This window comes from Diabrotica virgifera, chromosome 10, assembly GCF_917563875.1.
Source record: "Diabrotica virgifera virgifera chromosome 10, PGI_DIABVI_V3a".
Classification (NCBI taxonomy): domain Eukaryota; kingdom Metazoa; phylum Arthropoda; class Insecta; order Coleoptera; family Chrysomelidae; genus Diabrotica; species Diabrotica virgifera.
Genome location: NC_065452.1, coordinates 140,463,178 through 140,477,104, shown reverse-complemented (window position 1 = coordinate 140,477,104; position 13,927 = coordinate 140,463,178).

Sequence of the window (13,927 nt, the reverse complement as noted above, 5' to 3'; positions counted from 1 at the left end):
TTTTCAGGGACTTTTGTCCCTCGGTCATAATGTAATCTTTCATTCTGCGTTTAAATTTTCCAAAAATACTTATTAGTTGTCTCAGGATTCGAAAAAAAAATGAATGCATTTAAATAGCATTAGAACAAGATTTTGGGCACACCCCTTAAACTTATTTTTTGTTAACTGTTGTTAAGTTACAACTGTTTTTATTATCAGAAAAAGGCAAGATTTTTAGTAATTTTTCTTTACAGATGGAATCGGCTTTAGAAGGCAACGTGCAGACAAAAAATTAAGGTAAGTGGATTTGATAGCAAATTTTTAATTTAACCCTTAACCACTTACATATTATGGTATACTATACCGCGCCGAATATGCAGGGTGTAACAAAAATACAGATCATAAATTTAATCGCATATTCTGGGACCAAAAATAGTTCGATTGAACCTAACTTACCTTAGTACAAATGTGCACGGAAAAAAAGTTACAGCCCTTTGAAGTTACAAAATGAAAATCGATTTTTTCCGATATTTCGAAAACGATTAGAGATTTTTTATTGAAAATAGACATGTGGAATTCTTATGGCAGTAGTATTTTAAGAAAAAATTATAATGAAATTTGGACACCCCATAAAAATTTTATGGGGGTTTGGTTCCTTTTAACCCCTCCAAACGTTTGTGTACGTTCCAATTTAATTATTATTGTAGAGCCATTAGTTAAACACAAGTTTTTAAAAACTTTTTTGTCTCTTCATACTTTTTTCAAAAGTCAGTTTTTATCGAGATATTTGAATATTTGTCAAATCCACCACATATTTTTGTATATGATAAAATACGGTTATGGAGACTTGGTAATAATATGAAAATTTATTTATAATTTACATTTTTAAGTATATTTTGAACCATATTAAAAAAGAAGCCACATCTCGATAAAAGATGCTTTATCAAAAAATACAAAGAGGCAAAAAAGTTTTAAAAACACTGTTTAACTAATGGTACCGCAGTAATAGTTTAATTGGAACGTACACAAACATTTGGGGGGTTTAAAGGAACAAAACCCTCATAAAATTTTTATGTAAACATATTAAAAAAGAAGCCGCAACTCGATAAAAACTGCCTTATCGAAAAAATACTAAGAGGCAAAAAGGTTTTAAAAATATTGAATTTAATTAATGGCAAGTTTGGGGGGTTTAAGGGAACAAAGTCCCCATAAAATTTTTATGGGGTGCACAAATTTCACTATAATTTTTCTTTAAGATGTTCTTTCCATAAGAATGCTACTTGTCCATTTTCAACAAAAAACCTCTAATAGTTTTCGATGTAGTCAAAAAAATCGATTTTCATTTTGTAACTTCAAAGGGCTGTAACTTCTTTTGTGTGCCTATTTGTACTAAGGTAAGTTAGGTTCATTCGAACTATTTTTGGTCCCAGAATATGTGGTTTAATTTATGACCTGTATTTTTGTTACACCCTGTATATTTTGTTGTAAAATTTGTTTTATAAAAGATTCCTAGAACATCGTCTGTGTACCTTCAAGTAGTGTGTAATAATTATTGTAATACCTGCCCCTAACCTACCCTGCAGTTGTTCTACTTTCAGGTGTTTTCAACATTACTTTACATTGTAAATTTAATTGTAAATTTTATATCGCTTCATTTCGTACTTGATTTTTCCATTTTTTTTTATTTTTAAATTACGTTATTGTTACATCCATCCATCCATCCTAGGACTTCTTCTAAAGCGACCACATTGACCCATATTTTATTCTATTCACAGCGTTCGCAGCTCGAAATGGATTAGTTGACGTTGACTACATTTTCGGGTCTTAGTCTGTCAAATGCTTTCTTCAAATCAATCAGACATCGAAATATTATACTCAGTGATTTTTAAGTAATTTGCTTTATGGCGAATATTGCATTAGTACACGATCTTCCAGTACTAAAACCGTATTATTCATCTGTTAAACTTATCCACTGTTATTGCGTTGCTGCAGATAAAATAAAGATTGCCATGATGATCGCCAACAATCGTCACTGACAGGGGGATTTGCGAATCGAGGATCAAATTGCTGGAATTTGATGATGATCCAGATGCAGTCCCCCATTCTACAATAGATGTGAGAGAGGTGTTTTCACAACAGGTAGTCTGGGCCTTCGAATAAATGAAGAGAAGACGAAATACAACTGAATTGGTGACTCTGTATGGTACTGAAAACATCGTCAAACATATAAAAGCTTAGATAAGATGGACAGGTCATATAGTAAGATCAGAGGAAGACAGAGTGTTAAATACAGTGTTTTTTGAAGATAAGTGTTTTTTGATTTCGGTAGATCAGTAGGCCGTCCCAGAAAAAGAAGGATGCTGAAAAATCGAAGTACCCTGAATTAGTAAAGGCGGCTTATAGCATTATTTGAAACAACGATGTGAACCATTTTATTTCACTTTAAAATTCGTGAAATCCAAACAGTGAGAGAAAAATTTGATACCTTTTTGCACTTTTTAATAATTATTTCGTTGCGGCTCTCGAAAAATTTCAAATTTTGAAAAATGGCTCGGACTATCAAGGAGCTTGGCCACCCCTGTTATAGGTATTACCTGTCGAAAAAACGCTTCAGTGCACTGGTTGTTAGCCATGGCTTCAGTACACATGGCTGTTAGCCAAGTGCCGTGTAAAAAACCTTTTTAATTTGGACTATTTGTTATCAGTGGCGGCTCGTGAGTTTTACAATAGGGGAGGCTCTAACTATAAAAAATCTAGACAAATTTGCACTAGCAAAAAAATGCACCAAAAAAAGTAATTTAAGGCTCCATTTGTTTTTGACCATTTTTATTTACATTTCACCTTACGGGGACCCTCCCTCTTAGGAAGCGTTCAAATATTACGTAACGCGATTTTTGACCCCCCCTCCCCCTACGTAACGCACTCTAATGGGCGTTTAACTATTGCGTAACGCAATTTTTGAAGATTTTTGAACCCCCCCCCCCACCTGCGTTACGTAATACTTGAACGGTCCCTTACCGTATGCTTGCGTTGATAACTGAGATGTAGAATAGCTTTTGTAACTAATAATAATATTATTGTTACTAAAAGAACTTTATAAAAACAGGATTAAATCTAAAATTAACGAAATTTTTCAAATTTTGAGTCATAATTACCCCACAACGATAGAAGTTCCTTGTAATTGCCGCGATTAATGGAATAATCATCACTTTCATCGTGTCTGCGAAAAGCTAATTCTTGCGAAGCCAAATATAGTGTTATATCGATAAGCTTTTTTAAATTCATCCTATTCTCCAAAACCTGATTATTGTAAGTAATTATGGCCTCTTTTTGAGCCGTATCTAAAGCAGTTACTATATTTTGTTTAGCAAAAAGTTTTAATTTACACAAAAAACTTTTTCCCTCTTAATAGACCCGGTTAACCAGTCCCATTTATTATACCAGTTAATATTAAATGCACGATTTTGACGATTACCTGAGGATTTAATAATAGTTAAATTTGGCTGTGGTCTTTCTAAGGTTTTAATAATATAAGCTTTATTATAATATACTTAGGGCCGGTATTTCAACAGCTACTTAAGCTTTTGCTTAGCTAAGTCTCTGTCATAAGTTAAGGAGAAGCTTAAGCTGGGTGCCGTATTTCCATCATTTCCTTAACTAAACTCGTCCTCAACAGTCAAGTTAATTGGTTTGGTACCTCTGAATACGTCAAAATGCCAGATCTAACTGTTCTGAGGTAAAAACCACTACTGTTGACATTTAATTTTATCTTGTCATCTGTGTCTGTGTCAGTCTTATTTTTACTTTACTTAATTTTGTGTACCTGGTAAATGTGTTGTTAGCAAGTTGTTAGTGTATTGTGTACATATATTTTCTCTGGTTATATTTTTTATTGGTATTCTGCATAAGCAATAGATCCATCTTTGTAATTGTGTTTATTGGATTTATATTCCTTAAAATGTCAAATTGAAATGTAAGTTTACTTTTGCAAAATAAATATACCAAGCATTGTAGAGATTAAGAATTTTATTTTAATAATCGTTAATAATCCAATAATAATGTTATTATGCTAAAGTTGGTCTTCAAAATAACTCGAGAATTATTAATTTATAGAAATAACCTCAAAAAAACAGAAAACAAATTTTAAGCAAAGGCTTAAACCAACTCCCGCGCGAGCTTAAAATTATTTGGTTTAAGCCTATGCTTAAGCCTCAAATTGAAGTGGAAATACAGGCATCTAGGCTTAAGCTCAGGCTTAAAGTAAGCTTTGGCTTAAGTGCGGTTGGAAATACTGGCCCTTAAGTATTAAAATTATTCATTTATATACATTTTATATAAACAAACAACGGTACGTAAATTGTAAAAATAACCTTACCAAGCCAATAACAACACAAATAAAAATATATGAAATACAAAGATTCACCAAACACTAATTAAAAGAAATAAAATGATAAAATCACACCAAGAAATACCCTGACTATTAACTTCCTTATAGAATATAAGTAAAACCACAAGTGAGCCTAATTCTGGTTTTGCCTCCCTTGGCATATATATTATATTTCTGGGTAGTTTGACGTGAAGCGATATAATATTACGTTTCTCTATCGAGTATTATTGTACGCATAGGAAACTATATCGCTGGTTTCGAGACGTTTGTCCTAACTTAGAACACAACGGAGTCGAGTCTGGCTTCTACCTCCCTTGGCAGGGATATGAGGAGCTGCTCACAGCATACAGGTGGGCATATTGATGCATTCCAGATGCGTTTAGTTACAAAAGTGTGCAATAATTTACACCTTCTATTAGTACGAGCGCTTGTTGTTTCTCGTGATTCAAAATAAACAAAACAGTGACATTTCATCAATAATTCTAGAAATATTATGTCCCAGATATGACATAAAATGTGTAAAAAAATTATGGGGAGGCTAAGCCTCCGTTGCCTCTTCTGACGAGCCGCCACTGTTTGTTATTCATTTCTGTCCTATACATATTTAGGCAGGAAAGTGCTTAATTAGCTTCCTAATTTATTTATATTCCATAACACTTGAATTGTTATGAATGTTTGTTTATTTAAAATATCGCTGCGTCGAGTATAGTTCTAAGAATCAACCGCCCGACAGATAATCAATTTTAGAAGTGCGTTCTAAAAAATGAGTAAGAACTACAAAAAATGAGTAATATACCGTCAGAACAAGCAAGTTTAAGTTTAAGAGTTATTCTATTTGTTTATCCTAGAGACCTTTATTTTGCAATAAGATAAGACAGAAAATAATGAAGATAGGGCAATTTTGAGTATGCCAAATAGTCCAGAGAATTAAGGTTTTTTTCGGTACACTTTAGCAACCAGGTTGCAAATGGATTTTTTGGGTACTATATACCTAATACATTGTAAATACAAAAATACCCGTCACAGTTCGGACGAGAAACCTAGTTATTAACAAATAAGGGTCAAAAATTGCAGTATTTTCGTTTAAATCGCTACAGGTAAAAATAGGGCAATTAAATATCTTATTTATAATATTCCTCTTTCTGTAGGTGAGACAAGGTTTAAAATGGCACTTTTTGAATTTTGGTCCAATCCTTTTTTGTTTCGGAAAGTGCAAAATAAGACTAAAATTTCAAAAATAAAAAATGTGCTATAACTTTTGCGAAAATGGCCTTAAGACTTTCATATTGCACGAAAACTTGAGTTAAATATTTAATATAATACACAACAAATTTTAAGACGATTCGTCAATTAGTTTAAATTTTATTCAATTTGTTTATCGCAAAGAGCTTTTTTCGCATTGTTATTTTTCAGAAAATAATAATGACATAGCAATTCTGTGGAAACCACATGCAAGAATAATAGTTACATTTTTAAAGTATTGAGAAAATCATTAATAAGTTGTTTTTATCACTCCGAAAAAAGTTTAGTAAAATAGAGTCATTTTTGGCTTCTAAACATTTTAAAGAACTTTGTTAATATTGACTATAGAGTAAATCTACTTTAGGATTTCAAAGGCTGGTATTTTTATACGAATTTTCAGAAAAAATCTTTTTGCCTAGGTTAATTAGGTTCAAAGTTTGCCACTTTTATTATTTAATTCGCAGTTACTTCTATATACATAAAATTCTCCTGTAACAGTGTTTGTTACCATTCTACTCCGAAACGGCTTGGCCGATTTTTATGAAATTTTACACGTTTATCCTGTAGGACGTTGAAGAGGTTTTAATCTATTTTTTATACCCATAAGTTATAAGGGGGGTTGCCCGCTGACATTTTGTTTTATTTTTTTGGACAAAATTATCTACCTTAATTTTGTATGATGTAGAATTAAAAAATACATACAACCCTTAATTTTCACTCTTCTATCACCAACCCCTATTTGTTAATAGCCATCTATATATTTACATCTATAAAATTCTCCTGTCACAGTGTTAGTTTCCAGCATATGTAGTAGTGTTCGCAGCATATGTTTGCAGAATCAGTTTCATTTTTTGAGTGCACCTATTTTAGTAATTCCCCTCCCTGACCACGAATTAATTCCGTTCGGACGCCATTTTTAAAGCTTTATTAACCACTCTGTTGAGGCTCAAAGTTTACTCAAAACTTTTACACATAACCTATATATCTTCAACTTCAAAATGGCTCTAGTTAGATTGCTTAATTGTTATAAACAAAGTAGCCGTCAATTAAATAAAAAAAGTGGCTAACTTTGACCGTAATTAACCTAAGCGAAAAGTTTTTTTTTTAAATTCGTATAAAAATACCAGTTTTTCAAATTCCATTGTAGTTTGAGCCTACAGTCAATATTAACAAAGTTATTCAAATTGTTTATAAGCCAAAAATAACTCTATTTTAGTAAAATGTTTTCTGAGTGATAAAAATGATTTTTTAATGATTTTTTTAAATGATTTGAAAATATGACTATTCTTCTTTTTGATATTGTTTTCACAGAATTGCTGTATCATTATTATTTTCTGAACAATATTATTGCGAAAAAAAGCTCTCTGGGATAAACAAATTGATTAAAATTTAAACTAATTGACACACCGTCTTAAATTTTTTTTGTGCATTGTATGGACTGTTCGACTCAACTTTTCATGCAATCTGAAAGTCCTAAATTCATTTTCTCAAAAGTTATAGCAAATTTTTTATTTTCGAAATTTTAGTTTTATTTTGCAATATACGAACTCTTGAAAAAATATTTTTTTCAAAAATCTATTTTTTTAATCATAGTATCATTAATGATCATAGAAAAAGTTAAAGTAATCTTTAATAAATAAATAATTTTTATTAGATAATTATTTACTGAAGATATGTTATTTATTAATGTATAACTTAACTTTTTCTATGATTAATAACGATAGTATGATTAAAATCATGGATTTTTGGAAAAAAATAATTTTTACAAAAATTGTTTAAACAAATTAGACTGTTTAGACAAATAATAAATGTCTAGACAAATTACATATTTGTAATGTACAGAAAAATTCCATTCAAATTAAAAAAAGAACGATCAAAATATATTCAGTAGATCCCGAGATATAGAAAATAGTACTTTTAAGTTGACTTTTTTAGTTTTTGAACTCGTGCGTTTGTCGGCTCCCAGCTTCCCCTTCACTTACCACGACTAGTCACCAATTAAACTACACTTTTTAAAATTCGTGTAAAATACCAGCTTTCTAATAGTTACAATGAGTTTTTCTACGGACAATATTATTAAAGTTATTCTAAATGTTTATAAACTACAAATCACAAATTTGGCATTAGGATTTTTGACTATATAGATAATTTTTTTATCTTTTTTTAGTACATTTTAATAGCATCAGTTTTCTACTTTAATTTAGTATACGCAAAATTGCCCTAACTTCATTATTTTCTGTTTTATGGTATTGCAAAATAAAGGTCTCTGGGATAAACAATTAGAATTACAATTAGAATAATAATTGTAATTAGAATTACAATTAGAACAATTAGAATAACTCTTAAACTAATTAATGGACCGGTCTCAAATTTTGAGGTTTTGTTAAGTACCCCAATACCCAACTTTGGTTGAAACACTAAAGTTCTAAGGTATTTTTAGTAAAAGTTATTGAGAAATAACGATTTTCACTTATTTTGCAGTTTGCGTAGCAACAAATTAACCTTTTAACTTTAAAAAATCGGAATTTTGAACGTTTTTTAATGTTCTAAAAAATTAAATTTTGTAATTTTAAGTCAACTATTTAGCTTTTGAATGGGCTGCAAAAAATCGAAAAAATCGCGATTTTTGCACTAAATTGTTAATAATTAAAAAACGGACGCGAATTCTAGGTAGGAAACAGGTAGGTTTTCTTGTTTTCTTCCTATAGGTCTACAATAACTAAAAAAGTAGTCAGTTACCTGGATCTTTGAGTGTCCCGGACATGGTCTATTTCTAGCTTATTGCCCTGGAGTATTTGGACTGTTTCTAAATCGACCTCACGAAATTTTTGCAAAATTGTTCGCCTTAGATGATCTTCATTTTGGGCTTCCCAGCCATTACAGCCCAAAACTCTTGTATAGGCCTCGCCTGAAGCAAATTTGGAGGGTTGTCGCGCTTGGGAACAAAATTTATATTTTGACCAGTTAACCAATCTGTCGTTCTCCTGGCGTAATGGCATGACGCTAGATCGTTCAAAATATGATTTCATCATTGGGATGATGAGTATTTATAATTAACTATTTAGATGGGAAATAAGCCACAATTCAATTGAAAAAATAATTTTATTAACGTTTCGACGCCCAAATCGGGTGTCGTTGTCAAAATACTAAATACTACCAGGCGCGGATTTAGAACTTCTTAATAGGGGGGTCAGACGTACCGCAAATATTTTTTTGTCCAGATTTAGCCATACGACTCACACTTACTCTAAGGATAAAATTCAGTCATCTCAGATACCTATGGTATCAAAAGAATTGAGCTCTGATTGACACAAAACAATAATAAATAATAAAAAAATGCTTATAAACTAAATACAATAGGGGGTCTATGGATCCCTTGACCCCCTCTGTATCCGCGCCAGAATACTACTGATTTAATAATAACAACAACACCCGATTTGGGCGTCGAAACGTTAATAATATTATTTTTTCAATTTAATTGTGGCTTACTTCCCATCTAAATAGTTAATCATAAAAATGCCACATGGAAATAGCTTCAGAACAACATTGAGTATTTATAAATTGACAAACTTTGTAAGGCACCTGTCAACGTAAATGTCAGCATTGAGAGCTTCACCGCGAACACGCCCAACAAACGGTTGTGAAACACCAACTTCTTTCTGAGATGGCAAACCATACCAAAATTTTATCGGCAAATTTCACTTTTTCCCTTAAACCTAACTTCGTCCGGTGCATCTAGTAGATTGCGTATAAAAAATTTGTCGTTGCCTTTCATTTCGGAATTGGATAAAGTACCTAAAATACATTTCATCATCCATACTGAAAATTTTACCAGGAAAATGAATACGTCTGAATGCACGGCAACATCTAGGAATTTTTTTTAACTGAGCTTCTAAATTATTTCTAGAAATTGTTCTACTTACAGTCATTAGTGAAACATTATACAGGGTGTTTCATTGGGAAACGGAAATACTTTAATGGTGAATAGAGGTCACCGAGGCCGTTCTAGGTATACTAAATTTTTTGCCCTACCGACTTTTATATCCGAGTTACAGGGTGTTTTATCGATTTTGCTCATTTCTTTCCTAAGCCATAACTTTAGAACCACCCTGTATATTTTTTTTAATATTTGGTACACATATGTCTCATTCAAAACCCAAACGACCTACACACTAATCACAAGAAAAATCCAGGTCCGGATTAACAAAAAATTATAAAGTAATTGTGACCTTAAAACAACACCCTGTATATTGAAATTTTGAAAATCTGTTTGCATATTTGAAAAGAGCACAAAAAATTGAGTCAAATGGTGCACTTCGATTTTTCGGCCAGACAATTTTGTGACTTTAATTTTGAAATTATATTGAATTTTTTAAGAACTCAACATTAAAAAGCAGGTATGATTAACTTTTAATTATAAATTATTAAAGTTATTGAATAAATACTCATTTTAAAATGAATCAAGACTTATTTACCACATTGGAAACACCCAATTATTAATCACAAGAAAAATCCAGGTCCGGATTAACAAAAAAACATAGAGTAATTGTAACCTTGAGACAACACCCTGTATATTGACATTTTTAAAATTTGTTTGCATATTTGGAAAGACAACAAAAATCCGAGTTTATCGGTTTACTTTGATTCTTGTGCAAAAATTTATTAACTTTAATTTTGTAATTAAATATACTTATTCAAATTTTTAAGAACCCTGAAATTAATAAGCAGGTTTTTAAATTACTTTTAATAATAAATCATTCAAGTTAATAAATAAATACTAATTTTAAAAATAATCAGTTATTATTTACTGCGTTAGAAGGACTCACTTACTAATAACAAGAAAAATCCAGGTCCGTATTAACAACAAAATACAAAGTAATTGTGACCATGAAAAACACCCTGTATATTGAAATTTTTAAAATACGTTTGCACACCTGAAGAGGGCACGAAAAACTAAGTTTAATGACATTACCTTTGAAATTATATCTAAATTTTTATTACGAGTTCCCAGTTCTTAAAAATTTCGACATAATTTCAAAATTAAATTCATTAAATTATCTGGCCAAAAAATTTTAGTGAACGATTAAACTTTTTTTGTGCTCTTTTCATACCTATGTGCAATCGTATTTTGAAAATTTCAATATACAGTGTGTTGTTTCAAGGTTACAATTACTTGATATTGTTTTGTTAATCCGGACCTGGATTTTTGTTGTGATTTGTAAGTGGGTCGTTCGAATGTCGTAAATAAGTATTGATTATTTTTAAAATGGGCATTTATTTAATAACTTTAATAATTTATTGTTAAAAGTGCTTTTAAATCTGTTAAAAAATCTGCTTTTTAATTTCAGTGGTCTTAAAAGTATCAATATATTTAATTTCAAAATTAAAGTAATTAAATTTCCTCCACAAAAAATTAAAGCGAGAACCGATAAACTCAGATTTTTGTGATGCTTTCAAATGTGCAAACAAATTTTAAAAATATCAATATACAGGGTGTTCTTTCAAGGTCACAATTACTTTATGTTTTTTTGTTAATCCGGACCTGGATTTTTCGTGTGATTAATAATTAGGTCGTTCCAATGTACCTAGTAAATAAGTATTGATTAATTTTAAAATAAGTATTTATTCAATAGCTGTAATAATTTATAATTAAAAGTTAATAATACCTGCTTTTTAATGTCCGTTCTTAAAAAATCCAAAATAATTTCAAAATTAAAGTCATAAAATTGTCTGGCCGAAAAATTGAAGCAAACGGTTAGACTTAGTTTTTTGTGCTCTTTTCAAATATGCAAACAGATTTTCAGAATTTTAATATACAGGGTGTTGTTTTAAGGTCACAATTATTTTATAATTTTTTCTTAATCCGGACCTGGTTTTTTTTGTGATTAGTATGTCGGTCGTTTGGGTTTTAGATGAGACATATGTGTACCAAATATAAAAAAATATACAGGGTGATTCTAAAGTTATGGCTTAGGAAAAAAATTGGCAAAATCGATAAAACACCCTGTAAGTCGGTAATAATATATAATATAAGTCGGTAGGGCAAAAAATGTAGTATATCTAGAACCACCTCGGTGACCTCTATTCACAATTAAAGTATTTCCGTTTCCCAATGAAACACCCTGTATATTCGGCCTAGATTTCGCAAAGACTTTCCTAATTGGTTCTCCATACTCTGAATTAATCTCTGTTCCCGAGTAGGAGTTAAAACTCTTGGTCTTCCACTTTTGGACAAATTAAGGCACTTTCACACAAAAGCCATTTTCACACTCTCTAATTGTCTGCTAAATCGGTGACATATAAATATTTTAAGCACTAAATATTCTTACAATATCGCGTTTTGGTACGTCCAACTAAACGATAAATATGTACTTTGACGAATATTAAGTTTATACGACATCTTAACGAACCGTATTTGTCAAAATTGGCATTGTTTATATCGTTTAAGTTGTTTATTAACTTTGGTCTCCAATGGCCACTCGATCCAATGCTTCCTACTAATAATACTTTTAAATCAAAAATTTTCCGAAAACTTTAGGGACATACGTTAGTACTAAAAGGTACTCTGGCTTTAAGCCAGTATGACGCACAGTTTTCTAGAAAAATCTATTCGAAAATTGTTCGTATTTTTAATTTGAAACAAGTTTGAAAAATATTTAAAAAACGGTTTATTTTACCTTAAAGGAAGAGTAACTTTTAGTACTAACATACCTCATAATTTAACACTATAGTGTCAAAAATGCTTAAAACTTAAAGACAAAAATTATGCGATAAAATAACCGTTGCCCTACCTAAAACGGACGCCTATGAGCGGTACTAGATGTTAGTAATTGATGAAATCAATTCATCTCTAGCAGATAATAAACATACCAGTTTTCGGTTTTCTAAATAGTTTTTTTCAAATTCAAATTAAAAAAACCAAAAATTTTCAAATTATTTTTTCTAGAAAACGGTGTATTCTACCGGCTTAAAACAAGAGTACCTACCTACGTTTTAGCACTATAATACCTCAAAATTTAATAATCAGTGTCAAAAATGCTTAAAAGTTAAAACAATACAAAAAAGTTATACGATAAAATAACCGATGCCCTACCCAAAACGGGCGCCTATGACCGGTGCTAGAAATTTGCAAACGATGGAATCAATTTTTTCTCTGACATATAAATACCAGTTACTATGTAGTTTTCGTTGTTTTCCTACATAGAATCTTTCTGCAGGTATTTAAAAAAATAATTACAAGCCATCTTCAAAGAGCTCTAGCTCCCTTAGGAAGCATTTTCGGACTAGTTGAATTGGGTTAAATTGTCTTAAAATGATCTGAGGAACCTTCGGTCTTCGTTTGTCAGGAGAGTTTCTGAACACCCTGTATAATATGGTACATTCCATGTCAAATCACTCGGACAAAAACTTTTGGATCTCCGGTTTGGAACTTGGTGTATAGCTTCTTGGTGTTTGTCTGAAACTTGGTGTAAAAATAAGACATTTAAGGTCGAACTTCTTCTTCTTCTTTTTTTTTCTCAAAATATCGTTTGAAGCGATTTTACAGTGATTTAGTATTTATTTAAATAAATTTGAATTTTTGATCGTAAAGTATCAATGGAAAATACCTATAACGTTTTAATAGAAGGGTCCCAAAAATGTCATTATAAGGCATAATAACAAGTTATTTTTATGCAAAACAAGTTTTTCATAAAATTTTAGTGTAGAAAACGTTAAAACTCCTTTTTTTACATGTTCCTTCATTCCCAAAATACATGTCCTTCGGTTTGGCTGAAAAGTTGCCCACAGAGCGCCAAAATAGAGGACTTTAAATAAAAGAATTTGTAGAGTTTGACAGTACAAAAAAATTACATGAAATCAGTGGCGAATCCAGGGAGAGGCGATTGCCCCCCCCCCCCGTCTCAAACCAAGTGATTTAATTTATTTTTAATTATTATATATAAAGATTATAAAACATTAATTTATTTTTATAGAAATTTAGCCTATTGGGCCCCCGTCTTGACGATAATTAATCCGCCACTGCACGCAATAATAATAATATCAGAGTAAAAAATATAGGAGTCTACTCTTAGTACAATTAACACGAAAATATCGAATGCACGAAAAAAATTGTTAAAAAGAAATTATAATAATTGTAATTACGACATATTTGGAATAATTTCAGATCCTACTATTTTTGTCAAAAAGTTGAAAATGGCGATATTGGTAACCGGATACGTAGGTACTACCTTAAATATTGATTTTAGAAAAAAAATTAAAGAGATAAAAATTGGCGAGAAAATGGCGATATTGGTAACCGGATACGTAGGTACTACCTTA